This window comes from Marmota flaviventris, chromosome 4 (assembly GCF_047511675.1).
Source record: "Marmota flaviventris isolate mMarFla1 chromosome 4, mMarFla1.hap1, whole genome shotgun sequence".
Taxonomy (NCBI): Eukaryota; Metazoa; Chordata; class Mammalia; order Rodentia; family Sciuridae; genus Marmota; species Marmota flaviventris.
Window position 1 is genome coordinate 69,045,828 of NC_092501.1, and position 14,399 is coordinate 69,060,226.

The 14,399-nt window shown below is 39.2% G+C and overlaps 1 protein-coding gene across 1 annotated transcript in view; it reads left to right on the top strand.

Moving 5' to 3' along the window:
• The window catches only part of Acta2 (actin alpha 2, smooth muscle), a 49,963-nt gene that overhangs the window by 1,558 nt on the left and 34,006 nt on the right, over window positions 1-14,399 (top strand). The window lies entirely within an intron of this gene.

Sequence of the window (14,399 nt, forward strand, 5' to 3'; positions counted from 1 at the left end):
ACTTGTAATTCTTTAGTGCTCTCATTAACACAGCTTAAAGCCACTATTATTTTGGAAAAGACTATTATTTTGGAAAAGGAGATATCTCCATAGATGGTTTTGCATGATTGTTACAGAAAGTAAGTCTGTGCAGTGACATCATTAATAAGCCTGAGTCCAGAAGCAGTTAGTCAACTGCATCAGTGCAGATTTTAGTATTTGCATACTCCATGAAGCTTAGCACCTTGCTACTACTACCTGTCTTCCACCTCAGCTGGACTCATCTTTTTATGCACTCTAATCTGGAAGCATCCTTGCCTGGCCCACTCCTCATCCTTCAGGCTTCCTCTTAGTGGACATTTTCTTCTGGAAGCCTGTTCATGCCCCCAAATCTGGAAATCTGGGTTAGGTCTCACTCCTGAATGCACTCACCCTGTGTTTTGCATTTGTTGCTGCACTTGTCTCTCAGCCTGGTATTGATTCACTTGTCTCTGCTTCACCTTGGGGTGGATTGTTCATGCCATCTGAAGAGGACTCTGGCTGTGCAGGTCTTGTTCAGTCTGGGCCTATAACTGATGCAAAGAAGTGAGTGGAGGAAGGGAGGATGGACTATGGGGACCCTCTAGGTCATCTTTGCAGCTTTTCTGTAAATATTATACTATTCTAAAAATTTCATTTGAATTGTAAAATGTCAAGAAAAGAGGGAAGGAAAGAAAAGGGAAGAGAAAAAGAGAAAGGGAGGACAACTGGCAAAATCAACATCTCCTGAGTGTGAGTGCTGAGTCAGCAACAACTTTCACAAATGATTTGCCCTTGAAAAATTATAGCCAAAAAAGTTTAAGCAACACTGGCAAAGCTGGTTAGTTAATAAATAGCAGAGTGAGGGAATTGATCTTAGATGTTCTTGCTCCCAGGGCCTAGTTTTTTCTGCCACCACTCATCACCTCCCACCTCTGCATCTAATTACGCTCAAGTTCAAAGAAATGGGTAGAGGAATATATCTCATGGAAAATGATTTTAGAAAATTCTGGGTTATTTAATTAATTACTTTTTAAACTTAAATTTAACTATTTGTGTGTATTAGTTCTACAAATCAATGGGTTTCATTGTGACATTTCCATACACAGATCTAAAGAGCTTTGTATCCATCCTCCCTACAACTGTCAATTAACTTCATGATGAAGAGGAATCCATATCAAGAGGTGAAAGCTGGTGCTGTCATCAGAGTCTTGGATGGGTATATATTGTCCTGAAATTGAAACCTGTACTACCCACAGTTACTAACTCAATAAATTCCGTTTTTATCTTAGCCAAATTCTTACAACTTAAAAGGATCCTGATGTATCATCAGAGTTTATTATCAGTAATAACAAATCCTTTATTTCCAAAATCAGTTGCTCCAAATTATTATTCTGGCTTCAAACCAGTTAAAGATAACTGCCTATACAACTCTATGGAGACAGCAGGATATAGGGATATTACTTTTACCAAAGAATTTTTCTGTCACTAGAGGGCATCAGAGCCCACATCTGCCAAGTGATAAACTGAATTTTCTATCAACTAATAAAAAGCATATACTACATGCTTTTGAAATTATGTCAAAATATACCTAATGTTATGTATAAATAAAAAGAAACAATAAAAATATATTTAGCTTCTTGAAAAGGAAAAAGAGGAGAGAGAGCCTTATTTAATAAGTAATCTGTGATCCCGGTCATACAGATATTTTTATCTCCCAGAGAATATATCATTTCTTATAGGGTTAAAGGTATAATATATGCAAAACATCTATAATAATAAATACTAGTTGCTACTTTCACATTGCTTTGCCTAATAAGATGCAAATATTTACAGGGCAAACTGCTAATTTGGGTCACAGTGCAGAAGGAAATAAAGACAAATTAAATGGCTCATAACCTCCTTTCCTGAAATGACTCCTATATGAGCATGTTCTTGTGCCAGAAGGGACTGCATAGCCCTTGGACAAGTGCCTTGGTGTCCAGCTGACCAGGGCTGGGGGTCCTCTACTGAGATGTGGAGGACACTGTTAAATCTCCCAATTTCTCCCACCACAAAGATTGGTGGTGTGCTAACCAACCACTTGGCAATGACCTGGAAAATACAATGCACTAAACGATGTTTAGACTGTAGCAACTGGGCTGCAAATAGCATTTGGGTCAGCAAGGGGGTAGAGAAAATAGCTGTTTTGCAGGCCCTGGTTTCATATTCTCAGGGTGCCCCTCCCCTACCATTTCTGCATATGGGGGTGCTCTAAAAAGCATAGATACTCCATGACTCCATACATAAGAAGAGTACCCACGCCAGGAGTTCAAAACTGGCACATTTTTCAATAACTGCTGCTCTGGGGCAGACAAAGATTGGGCCACATCTTCATTAACCCCAGGCATCCTCTTGCCATTTTTGTGGTCCACTTGTATATATTAAATATATGTTTAAGCAGTATGTATTTTTAAAATCACTTTGTTTCTTCAGTCATTTTATTTTTAAAATAAAATATTACACTATCACCATAAGTGGAAAAATCAACATTCCTTGCCAAAAATAGAAGGTACCCATAAAAATAAATAGACATCTACTGAAATAAAATATTTGCCTGCATGCCACTAAAAATTGTTTCCCAATACCATTGGCGAGGGTATTATCATTCTGGAACAGCTGACATAAGAGATGGTAATGCCTTCTCTCTGTTTCAGCTCTCCTCTCTACCCCCATATGAACACCAGAGAAAAGACTAGCAAATCTGGGCTACAGATTATTCCTAGGAGACTACACAGTAGATGATGTTAAAGCAAAAAAGATTTCAGAGCAGTAAGTGGCTTGTCTCTTGAATCCCATTTAGTGCTGCTGGCACTACCAGGACAGTTTTTCTCTATTAGAAAAGGCCAAGGGACAGCTGATAGGAGACAATGGTTAGGTAAGAGGGAAAAACCACAGTAAATCCTGCAGAGCTGGAGAGAGTAGAGTGAGAGGTCAGAGAAGAGAGAATAGAGGAGTTGAGGACTGATTGAATACACAGAGTACTTGGTTGCTCTTGGAAGGGAGAGATTGATGATTTTTCACCCAAGGCAGCATCAGCCAATTAATAGACATCATGGTATGGCTACCCAGTCCAACTGGGAAAGGGGAGAGAAAAGATGGAGAGCTTGGTTTGGATAGAGTATTTGTGCACCTGCTCAGAGAGACTTTTTCCTTTCCCTGAAAACACCTAACATTAGCAACTTGCAAGAGAGAGACACCAGGGTTTTAAATCCTAGTTCTGTTACTCCATAATCTATGCGAGACTGTGCATGATATATAAGCCTCAGTTTTCTCACTTGGCAAACATAGGCAGGCTTTCCAATAATAATGATTTGCATGGGACTTGATTTTGCATTTTATAATTTTATTTTAGTGTTTTAATTTTCAAATTGCCCTCTTAAGACCATGTGGATCACCAACACCTTTTATAGTGACAATTTATACAGGCCCTGACCATCTTTACCAACATGAGTGCCCTCAGGCTTACCTACACTGCTTTACCTCTTTGCTAGCTAGGAAAATATCCTCTGGGCTTCTCCACAAAGAAAATCATATTTTCTAAATTTTCCAGAAAAGAAATATTTTAGTCTATTTTATGGTGCTACAGAATCCCAAAGACTGGGTAATTTATAAAGAAACTTCATTCATTCATTCATTCATTCTTTTATTGTTACCGGGATTGAACTGAAGGGTGCTTAACCACTGAGCTACATCCCCACCTTTTTTATTTTTTGAGACAAGGTTTTGCTAAGTTGCTTAGGGCCTTGCTAAGTTGCTGAGGCTAGCCTCCTGAATTGCTGGGATTACAGGTGGGTGTCACCAGCAGAAATTTATTTCTTACACCTCTTAAAGCTGGGAAGTCCAACATCAATGGTCCTCATCTGGTAAGAACCTTCTTACTATCATAACATGGCAGAGGTTATTCCACAGAGTGCAGAAGCCTGCAAACTTGGGTCTCTTCTCTTTTTATTAATCCACTAATATCATCATGGGGGCTGTGCCCTCATGACCTCATCCAAACCTTATTACTTCCCAAGACCTCACTTTCAAATAACATCAAATTTGAAGCTGAGAGTTAAATTTCTAGCATACAAACTTTTGTGGGACACATTCAAACCAAAAGAAGAACAGAAAAGGAATTATTGTTCCCATGATCGTCCATTGTTGCCTTCAATTAGAATAACTAAATGCAAGGACAAGGTTTATCAGAGGTCAAGAGAGGCTTGGCTCAGAGAGCTTGGACCACATATGCTTTCTGGAGTTCTCTTAGTGCATCAAAGCAAAACAAAATTCACAAATACTGAAGGAATTGACAAAAACATGAGTGTTTCCATGTAACATATTGATGATTTTAACACTTAAAACTTCAGTACAGATCACATTTGGAGCTAGAGTTGTAGTGTCATTTATCATTTGACCCAGGATCTAGTGTCCTGGTTTTACTTGAGGCCTTTCATAGATGTAGGGCCTGGGGTATTCACATGCATACCTGATAGCCTCTGACCTATGTAGGCAGAAAGTTAGGGAGCAGAAACCTTTGGAACCATGATATTAACACCTCCCCGTACACACACACATACACACACACACATACACACACACATGCACACATACGCACACACACAGAGTTTAAACCAGATTCCTCTACAGCAGCCCTGGGAATTGGTGCCAGCCTTGGTTTGAACCTCCAGGCACTGGCTCCTACCACTTGCCAAGACAGCTCATTCCACTTCAGAGAGCCTTCCAGTGGTTACAGATTCTCCCCTGTGCTATAACTTTCTGTAGTTTGGCAAGTATTTGATCAACATCCACTGTGCAAAGAACTACTTATAAACAGAACTGGAATTGCTCCATTAAAAATGGGTGCTTTCAAATCCCCCATTATGCAACTTAGGAGGAGGCATTTTGCCATTGAAAACCTTCCCCACAAACCTGCATTTTGAGAGTTTTTCTTCCAGCAACCAGAATTACTAGGCAGCCAGCCTGACTCACTGATCACAGTAAACTGAGGGAAATTGAGATTTTTTTTTTTTTTTACAGCATCCTCTAGGCTGAGGCAAGATACTCTGAAGACACCTCTCCACATGGCGAGTCAGTCAATTCCTCGAATTTACTTTCTTATAAACAATGAAAATATGTTGAGAAGGATGGTTTAACTTAGGAATTATAGATAAGATGACATGTGTAACATGCAATGCTTATATAGTGACACAGACCTGCATGTAGGCTCTGTGAATCTGCTAACTCAGATCTAAGTTTCATAGCTCCCCAGGAAGTAGGTCCTGTTACCATCCTATTTTACAGAAGTGAAACACGTAATGACTTATTCAAGGTCACACAGTGACAAGGCGAATTTCTTTTTTTAATATTTTTTAGTTGTTGATTTTTATTTTTTATTTATTTATATGTGGTGCTGAGGATCGAACCCAGTGCCTCACATATAAGTGCTCTGCACTGAGCCCACAACCCCAGCCTAGGAAAGGTGAATTTGTACAGTCCATGCTAAACACACTTCTTCTATAGTGTTCTGTCATTGGTCCCATGATCAAGATGTAAACCTCCCAGAAGTACAAAGCCTGGTTGTTTTGTTGTTCTGTTGGACATTAGGGTTTTCTGCTCATCAAAAGCATACTTTTATCATGCTCTTTTCTTAAATTCCAGATTTCATTGGCTAAGATCATAATATACTGAGAGCTAAGGAAACTCTACTGCATGGAGTAATTGTTTGGTAAGAAATGTTGTTGATTATTTAGATGGTGTGGCCACAACTCCACACTTGGTGGCTTTCAAAATTCAAGAGAAATATAAATCACCTAGTAATATTAAAATTCAAATTGAGTCAGTAAGTCAAACAAGGAGAGTGAGACTCTGTACTTCCCTCATGCGCCCATGATGTTGAGTTCACCATCTGCAAGGACCCATGAGGTGACAAGGGTCTGCTTTCTGCTCAGGGACATTATTCATCAACTCAGTTTTTGATATCTCACAGATAAAAACAAACTGATTATACCTCTACCTTGCACATTTTTTTGTCAGTTGAATTATTATTTGAAGCACCTCTTTAGAGTATTAGATGAAAAATGTAGGAAAATCAACAAATTTAATAATCTTGTAACACACATTTTTATCCTGTTTCTCTTTAGCTTAATATTATACTTCTGGGGTCAGATTTTTACTTAGCAGAAATAAGTTGGCCTTGGCTACATAAATAATTTTTTTCTATCAAAAAAGAAAAAGAAAACTTAGTTGATTTTCAAACATACTGAGCATTTATTTCCGTGAACAGAAAGAAAACTGGCTAGAAGCCTGCTGCTTCCATCAACCAATCAGAATAATGTGACCATAAAAGTCCATGAATTACCCCGTCAGTGAATCTCTGCCTTTTTTATTTCTGTCGTGGAGACATGTATCATACAGTTCTGTGTCACATGCTCTGCCTTTTATGTCTTACTTTTCCCTCTTCTTAAAAAAAAAAAAATTAAGCTCAGTGGGCTCTCTCATTTAAAAATTTGTTGCATGTTAAAAGCTATTAAATAATTCACATGCTGCTTTAAATCTTTTATTACCTAGCACACTAAGAACACCTAACAGGAACCAGGTACCATTCTAAGGATTTTGTAAATATGATTGCATTTCATGCTTATAAAATCCTGTGAGTAGCTTCTTATGATGCCCACTATGTAGGTGAAATAACAAAGGCCCCAGGGTTAAGGATCCTGCACTAGTCATCCAGTATTTGACAGGGCTGGAATTTGAATCAAGACAGTTGTTTCTTGCATTTAATAATGTATTTCCTTCAACTTAAACTAATACATACAAGTTATTTGAGCAGTTACAGCTTGCCAAACTTACATCATCTCATTTAATTCTCATACTCCCATTTATAAGGAAAGAACAGCTTTTTTGATTCATATAAACAGTAAGTTTGATCAAGTTTATGCTCCAAGTGAAATACCAAGTTTTGTATGAATAAGGCCTGTGCTCTTTGCACAATAGCATATTTCCTGCCATTTTTTGTACATTAGAAAATTTTACTCTTGTTGCAGTCTGAAACCTTTGCATTCACTGAGTCCAGACCAAAACACACAGTATCACAGTATCAGAGACTGGGACACTTTCTAGAAGGAGCCACAATACCTTACCTAACATTTTTTCCACCCTTGTCCCCATCTCATCTTTCCCACCTTCCCCAAAGCTCTCCCTTCTTTGGACATCATGCCCACCTCCTGCTCTTTGCTGCCAAACAAAGAGGTTATTGAATTGAACTGGAAAAAGCATCTGTCCTATCTTAACCTTGGCCACTCTCCATGTCCTAGGATCTGGTGTCTTCATTTTGCCTTTCTTTCCTTGGAAATTTAGTCTAGTCCTCACTCAAAATAGACTTTACCATCAACTTTTCTTGTGGAAATACAGCTAAAGACCATGAACCTGAACAGTAAAGGACAAAGCAATGCCTAATTCCTTCACAACTAACCATCCCTCTCTCAATCCAGTAGTTAATACATTGTAGTGGCACCCCCTCCTCTACAGAAAATATTAATTAAGCTTTTTCAGAGACCCTCACCATAATTGTTCTTATACTCTCAGTAAAACTTCTGCAAAAGAATTTTATGCGGGGGTATGCTTGCAGAAGCAGAGTCCATAAGAAAGATTAACCCAAGGCCTTCATGGAGGCATTTGCATTGGCAGGGAAGCTAGCTGGCAAGAAAGAGGGAGGAGAACTCTCCCTTTCCCAGGCACTGATTTTCACAGATGATGTGATGTCCTTGACCTGAATTGGTTGCCCAGAACAGTAGGAGAAAAAAAAAAAAAAACCTGTTATATGAACTTCTGCAGATTGTGAGCCTCTGAGCCCCTCCCCCTACACACTAGGTATAAAGTTCTAAAACTTTCTGAACTCAGGTTCAGAGGGATTGATGGACTGTGGTGAAAGTCCCCCTTCTGAACCTGGCTGCAGACAATAAACCTGCTTCCTACTAATTCCTTGACATCCAGCCTCATCTGCCCCACAACAACATGAATAATAATGATTAAGAGTTTAACTACACTAGAAAAGTGCTTTGTACATGCATAATCTCACCTTTTCTTACAATCTAATATTATCCTCATTTTTCAGGTTAAGAAACTGAGGTTTGGTGAGTTAAAGTAATGTACACACAGCTAGTAAGTGCTAGAACTAGGGTTGGGACACAGGTCTAGAGGCTCTGTCAACTAATCCTACTTCCTCTTTAATGGTCTATTTTCTGCTTAGGTTGATTTCCTTGCAGTTGGCATCCTGAAGTCCTGTCCCCAACCTGTCATCCTCTCTGGAAGGACACTCTTCCTCCACTTTGACAGCCCCAACCAAATCCCACTTTTCCTATAAGGTAAAACAAAAGACTTGCAGCGTCCCCTGACTCACTGTACCTGCTTGAGATCTTTCCAAACTTAGAGCTTCCTTGGCAATTTAAGGAGAGTGATTTTTATGGAATCTGTCAAATTAATTCTCTGTTTTTAAATACACACTTCAGATAAATCCAGATTCACTTGGCATTAGACTCTTCCACTCTCACATACCAATGCTTTATAACTACTTGACTTCATCTGACATGCAAGACATTTTTCATCAAAATGCAAGTTGCTCAAGAGAAAGACACATTTTCCCCTTTCTTTGAATAGATGCTTTGAGCTTAAGTATGGATCCCTGCACCTTACCTAAGTATACAACCATTTTTGAATACCTATTGTGTATAGAGGGCTGTGTGAGGCCCTGGGGAACTGCATTAGGCAGGATAAGAATGGTCCCCAGCTACAAGGTCCTTACATCTTCGTAGGGATGACACATTCAAGTAATTACCACAGTCCTCTCTTTCCTCTCAAAACTCTTCTCTTTGGTGTAGCAGACATTGCACTCTGTTCTTATCCTCCCCTGGCCTGTGCTTCCCTGTTTTTCACTGGAGATGCCCCTGACCTTCTGCTTATTGAAGCGCTCTCCTCAGTCCCCAGATCCCCTTCTTCTTCAAAGGTGCTCTGAAGTGTTCCTCTTCCCAGGTGACTTTCCACTGGGAACCTGGTGCTCTGACTTCTGTGTTTTATATTTCAAATGTGTTCTGTTAAATCTCTGCTCACTTTCCACTCATCACCTCAAAGTTCTTACTGTGTCTAAAACTGAACTCCTTCATGGCCATCTGGTCCAAAAGAGCAGGAAATCAGTAGCATTGAGCAAAATACTAAGTAAATAACTAAAATTAAATTTCCAGAGGAAACAAGTCCACTACAGACTTTGGGGTGATCTGGTCACTTTCAGAACCCACAGCCTTTGACACAGAACTTTGTCTCTTCTGTGTCTGTCAGTCTCAGCGTGGAAGCTCCTTGACGGGGTACTATGTCCTCGTTGCACATGGCCAGGGCCTACCCACAGCCATGACAGATGCCTTATACATATAGGACGAGTGGTAGGGGGTCACAGACATTTTGCAGTGGCCTTTGAAAGGTTGCTTTGAAAATGGTCACTTTGAAATGACCTTTACAGTGGCTCTGTGGGTCCATCAGGCATTGGACTGCAGAATCAGGACCAACTAGGCAATCATCAAATTATATGACCAAGTACTGTGTACCTTTTCTGGGTGAATTGAGTTTTAATTTTGTCCTAATTTGTTATAGAAGTATCCAAACAGTTTATACTGTCATTTCCCCCTCTCTCAGGATGTATAGACATGTCAAGAAAAACATCATCATCATCACAATTAAAGTATGTGGGTGGGTGGTGGGGGGAAGACTAGCCTCAGTATGAAAGTCTTGTTTTCTTTTTCCCCATACTTCAGTAGGGTTTGAGGCCTACACCTACCAGAGTTTAATCTTATGCCACAATGAGTATCCTACATTTTAAGGGCTTCTGACAGGTATTTGGCCAGACTCTCATCCCTCCTGAATGCTGGCATCTTTTCCTTGTGAACATCTCTCTTTAAAGTCAGCAAGAATCTGGTATGTGATGAATCACAAGGCCTCACTTCCTAGGAGGCAAGGCTGGCAAAGCTCTCTGCTGCAGGGCTTGGAAACTCACTGCTCCCCCTCTTTTTAAAAAATTTGTTTTCTCTAAGCTCTCACCTCCCTCCCTGGGCCACTGCCTTCTGAACACTCACACACATAGTGTAACCTATTACAACTGGCTAAGGAATCCATCATTTGAATTATGCTTTCTCTCTCTCTCTCTCTCTCTCTCTCTCTCTCTCTCTCTCTCTCTCTCTTTCTCTCTCTCTCTCATTTTCCAGTGGACAGTGTTTTCCAATATAAAATAAAATGACAATCTTTTTCCTTATCAATGCCCATTTTATGCTGATTTTTATTTGTTGTTTTTCATTTATCTCTGCCTTTGGGTTACCATTTTTTTCCAGAAGGAACAGAAGGACGACTTGCTCGTGTGCATGTAGAGCAGGACAGAAAACATTGCATGTACACCTCAGCTCCAGGAGATTATTAGGGGCCTGGATCCTCTTAGAACTAAACTTTTGTCTGAAGGAGGCACATTTACCCATACTTCCTACATTCAAAAGCTCGCTTACATTGAGGATCATTCGTTACTTTATGGATGGTAACGAATGCATTCTAGATTTAAGCAGTGGCATGGTCAAATGAAAATTGACTTTGCATTTTAAATACACCAAGGAAGAAGAAGAGGAATTTTTTAGGATAGCCTGAAAACCATCTATGGAAACAAGGTTTTCCATCTTCAGACCTGTTATATCATTCCCAGAGTTATATCATTTCTGTATCCTCCAGTTAGAAAGAATGAGCTGCCCAACCAGTGAAACTCCACATCATGTACAACCGCAAGAATGGGATCCTAGTTAGAATAAGTTGTACTCCTTGTGTGTATAAGGAGTATACACTCTGCTGTCATGTATATCTAAAAAGACCAATAACTTTTTAAAATATTCTTTTAGTTGTAGATAGGCTCGATAACTTCATTTTATTTATTTATTTTTATGTGGTGCTGAGGATCGAACCCAGTGCCTCACATGTACGAGGCAAGTGCTCTGCCACGGAGCCACAACCCCAGCCCAAAAAAAGACAAATAATTTAAAAAAAAAAAGTAATGAGCTGGGCATGGTGGTGCATTTCTGTAATGATAGCTACATAGTAGTCTGAAAAGGATTACAAATTCAAGGTCAGCCTGGGCAATATGAAAAGACCTTAAAAAATAAAAATAAAAATTGGGACTAGGGATGTAGCCCATTGTAGAGCATTTACCTAGCAAGCATGAGGCCCTGGTTTTTATCCCCAACACTGGAGAAAGAAAGGAAGGAAGGAAGGAAGGAAGGAAGGAAGGAAGGAAAGGAGGGAGGGAGGGAGGGAGGGAGGGTATAAAAGGAGGGTGGGAGAGAAGAAATAAAAGGCTGGAACAACTTCATAATTATTGCCAGTCTGCCTTGGCCTAGAAGTGAAACTCAAAACCAATCCATTTCTGGGCTCCAATTCCAAAAATGTTTATTGCATTTTGAGGATAGTGTTATTTTTGCAGTGAGAAGAGGAAAGGAATATTAGGATACAGAAATGAACAGGATTTGGGTCCTATCCATTAGAACACAAGGCAGTTGAGTATAATCTACAGGCTAACAACATGGGCTCTGAAATAAAATCTAGCTCGATCCATGTTAGTTATGAGGGTTTTTTTTTGTTGTTGTTGTTTGATTTTTGTGGGGTTGGGGGGGAAGATACTGAGTATTGAACTCAGGGACACTTAGCCACTGAGCCACATCCCCAGCCCTATTATGTATTTTATTTAGAGAAAGGGTCTCACTGAGTTGCTTAGTGCCTAGTGTGTGCTGAGGCTGGCTTTGAACTTATGATCCTCTTGCCTCAGCCTCCCACACTGTTGGGGTTACAAGAATGTACCACTAGGCCTGGCAGTTATAAGGGTTTGGATCAAATGTCCCTCAACTCATGATGGGGTCATATCCTGGTAAACCTATCATAAGTTGAAAATATCATAAATCAAAAGTTTGTTTAATACACCTAACCTACCAAACATCCTTGCTTAGTCTAGCCTACCTTCAACAGGCTCAGAGCACTTACATTAGCCTACAGCTAAGCAAAGTCATCTATAACAAAGCCAATTTTATGATAAGGTGTTGATATCTCATGTAAGTCATTGAGTTAGGTGCTGAAAAGGAAAAACAGACTGGCTGCATGGGTATGCTTTCACACCACTGTCAAGTCGAAAAACCTGAAGTTAAACCAATATAAGTCAGGAATCATCTGTACTTTGCTTTTCTGAGTTTTTAGTTTCCTGATCTCTAAAATGAATGATGACAGAATAAACTTTATATGCTTATTATGAGAGTTAAAGGAGGTACTTCATAGAAAACATGCTACATAGTGCCAAATATACAAGTTCTTGATTAAAAACTAATTCCTAGTGATAACACAGAAGAGGTAAAAATCTAAGCAAAAAGAAGGAGAGGTTGTGTCTAGCTTCAGGTAGCAAAGAGATTTTGGAGACAATACCACTAGATTTGGAATAATTTAGCATGAGTTAGTAGGACAGGGGACTCAGTTTTAATAATGTCCCCTCTCAAACACACTAGTTGGACACACTAGCCTGCGTCTGGCCCCTGATAGCAGGTTGAGCAGGAGCTCTGGTGCAAAATGACTGAGCCTGCTAGTGTCTACCCCCAGTCTCAGCATGGGTCTGCCTGAGTGACACTTCTTCCTTCTTGAGGTTGTGTTTCAATGGAACATAATCTTTTCTCTCTTTAGCAATTTCTTATAGGTAAGGGCAAGTTTGATAGAAGCATGAGCCAATTTTCAAGTTCTAACAAATGTATTTGCAGTTATGTTTCTCACTCTTCATCTGAAATGAAGAGTGAAGAGATTAGCTTTTTTTTTTTTTTTTTTTTTTTTTTTAACAATTCAGTCCACAAAAGCATGAATTCATTAGATGGCAAAGGAGCAGAGAACGAGTTTCTCCAGTGGGATCCTTAGGAGTATTACTTTTCTGATTGTCCAAAGTAGGCGGACATAGGCAAAAATTCCCCTAACTAGAATTAAGCATCTCAAATACAAAGCAACTCCCATACAAACTGGTTTTGGTTTTAGCCTCTAAGAAGTTCAAATAATCTTTAATGAATGAAAGAATTATTCAATTCCTCGTCTCAACCCAAACATTGGACATTTACATTTTTTCTTTAATACAAACATTTTCAAGAGAAATTCTATTCAACATTTCACTTCTACCATAGCTTTTTAATGAGGAATAGAAATGTTTAATTGAGGAATAGAATTAATTTAAAATTGCATTCTGTCTCAAACTTAGGATATGCTTTTTAAAATGTAATAGCACAGATTGCTACTTATTATGTTCAGGATCCATTATAGATGTTAGTCATTTTCAAATCACTAAAGAGGGAGTGAATTTTAATTATCGAATTATAGAATTTCAGGGTTGAAAAACCTTGAATTAGATCAGTACATTCTAAGGTATATTAAATGTGATCAATGTACTTTCTCCCTCCATTTTGCATGACCCTTGTTATACATGAGCCACTGTTTCAATCTTGACTCCATCCACCCTTGTTGAGATTAAATATTGCCTCGCACTTTTACTCCGTAATTTGTGATAATAATACTATTATTTATTTATATACAATTACATACATTATATAATTTCTATATATAAATTAAGGGTAATAATCTGTGGTAGAGTCCTCATCTAGAAGGGACACAAGATTCAGTGGCTGGGCCACGGGCCCTGTTCTCAAGTCTGAGGAGGAACTCAGATTTTGGTAACAAACTGAAGAATAGCCAGATGAGACTTATTCACAAATACTGATTCTAGATTAAGCTTATTGACTTATAGATCATTAAATTATAGTATTGTAATACAGCACGATAGAATTAGAATGGTATACCATGCTACAGGGAGCACTCCTCAGGGGAGGAGGCAGATCTAAAGGATGCACCTCCAAAGCTGCAAACTGCCAAAGCCTTACCCTAGTACCCAGGCTCTTCCTATCCTAATAGTATAGTGCCCTCCAACTGGCTTTTATTCAAGAATGTTTATTGAGCCAGGCATGGCAGGTGCATACCTGTAATCCCAATGACTCAGGAGCTGAGTCAGGAAGATCACAAGTTTGAGGCCAGCCTCAGCAACTTATAGAAGTCCTAAGAAACTTAGTGAGAACCTTTCTCAAAAGAAAAAATAAAAAGGGTTGGGGATGGTTAAGGGCCCCTGTGTTCAATCCCCAGGACCAAAACAAAGGAATATCTATGGATAGCACATTATGGGGCAGGTACTGTTTTATGTCCTAGAGCTGCAACAATGAAGAAAATTGAAAAAAAAAATTCCTACCCTCATGGGATTTACAATTAAGAGAAAAAGGAGTTAGGGTCTCAATCTTGTA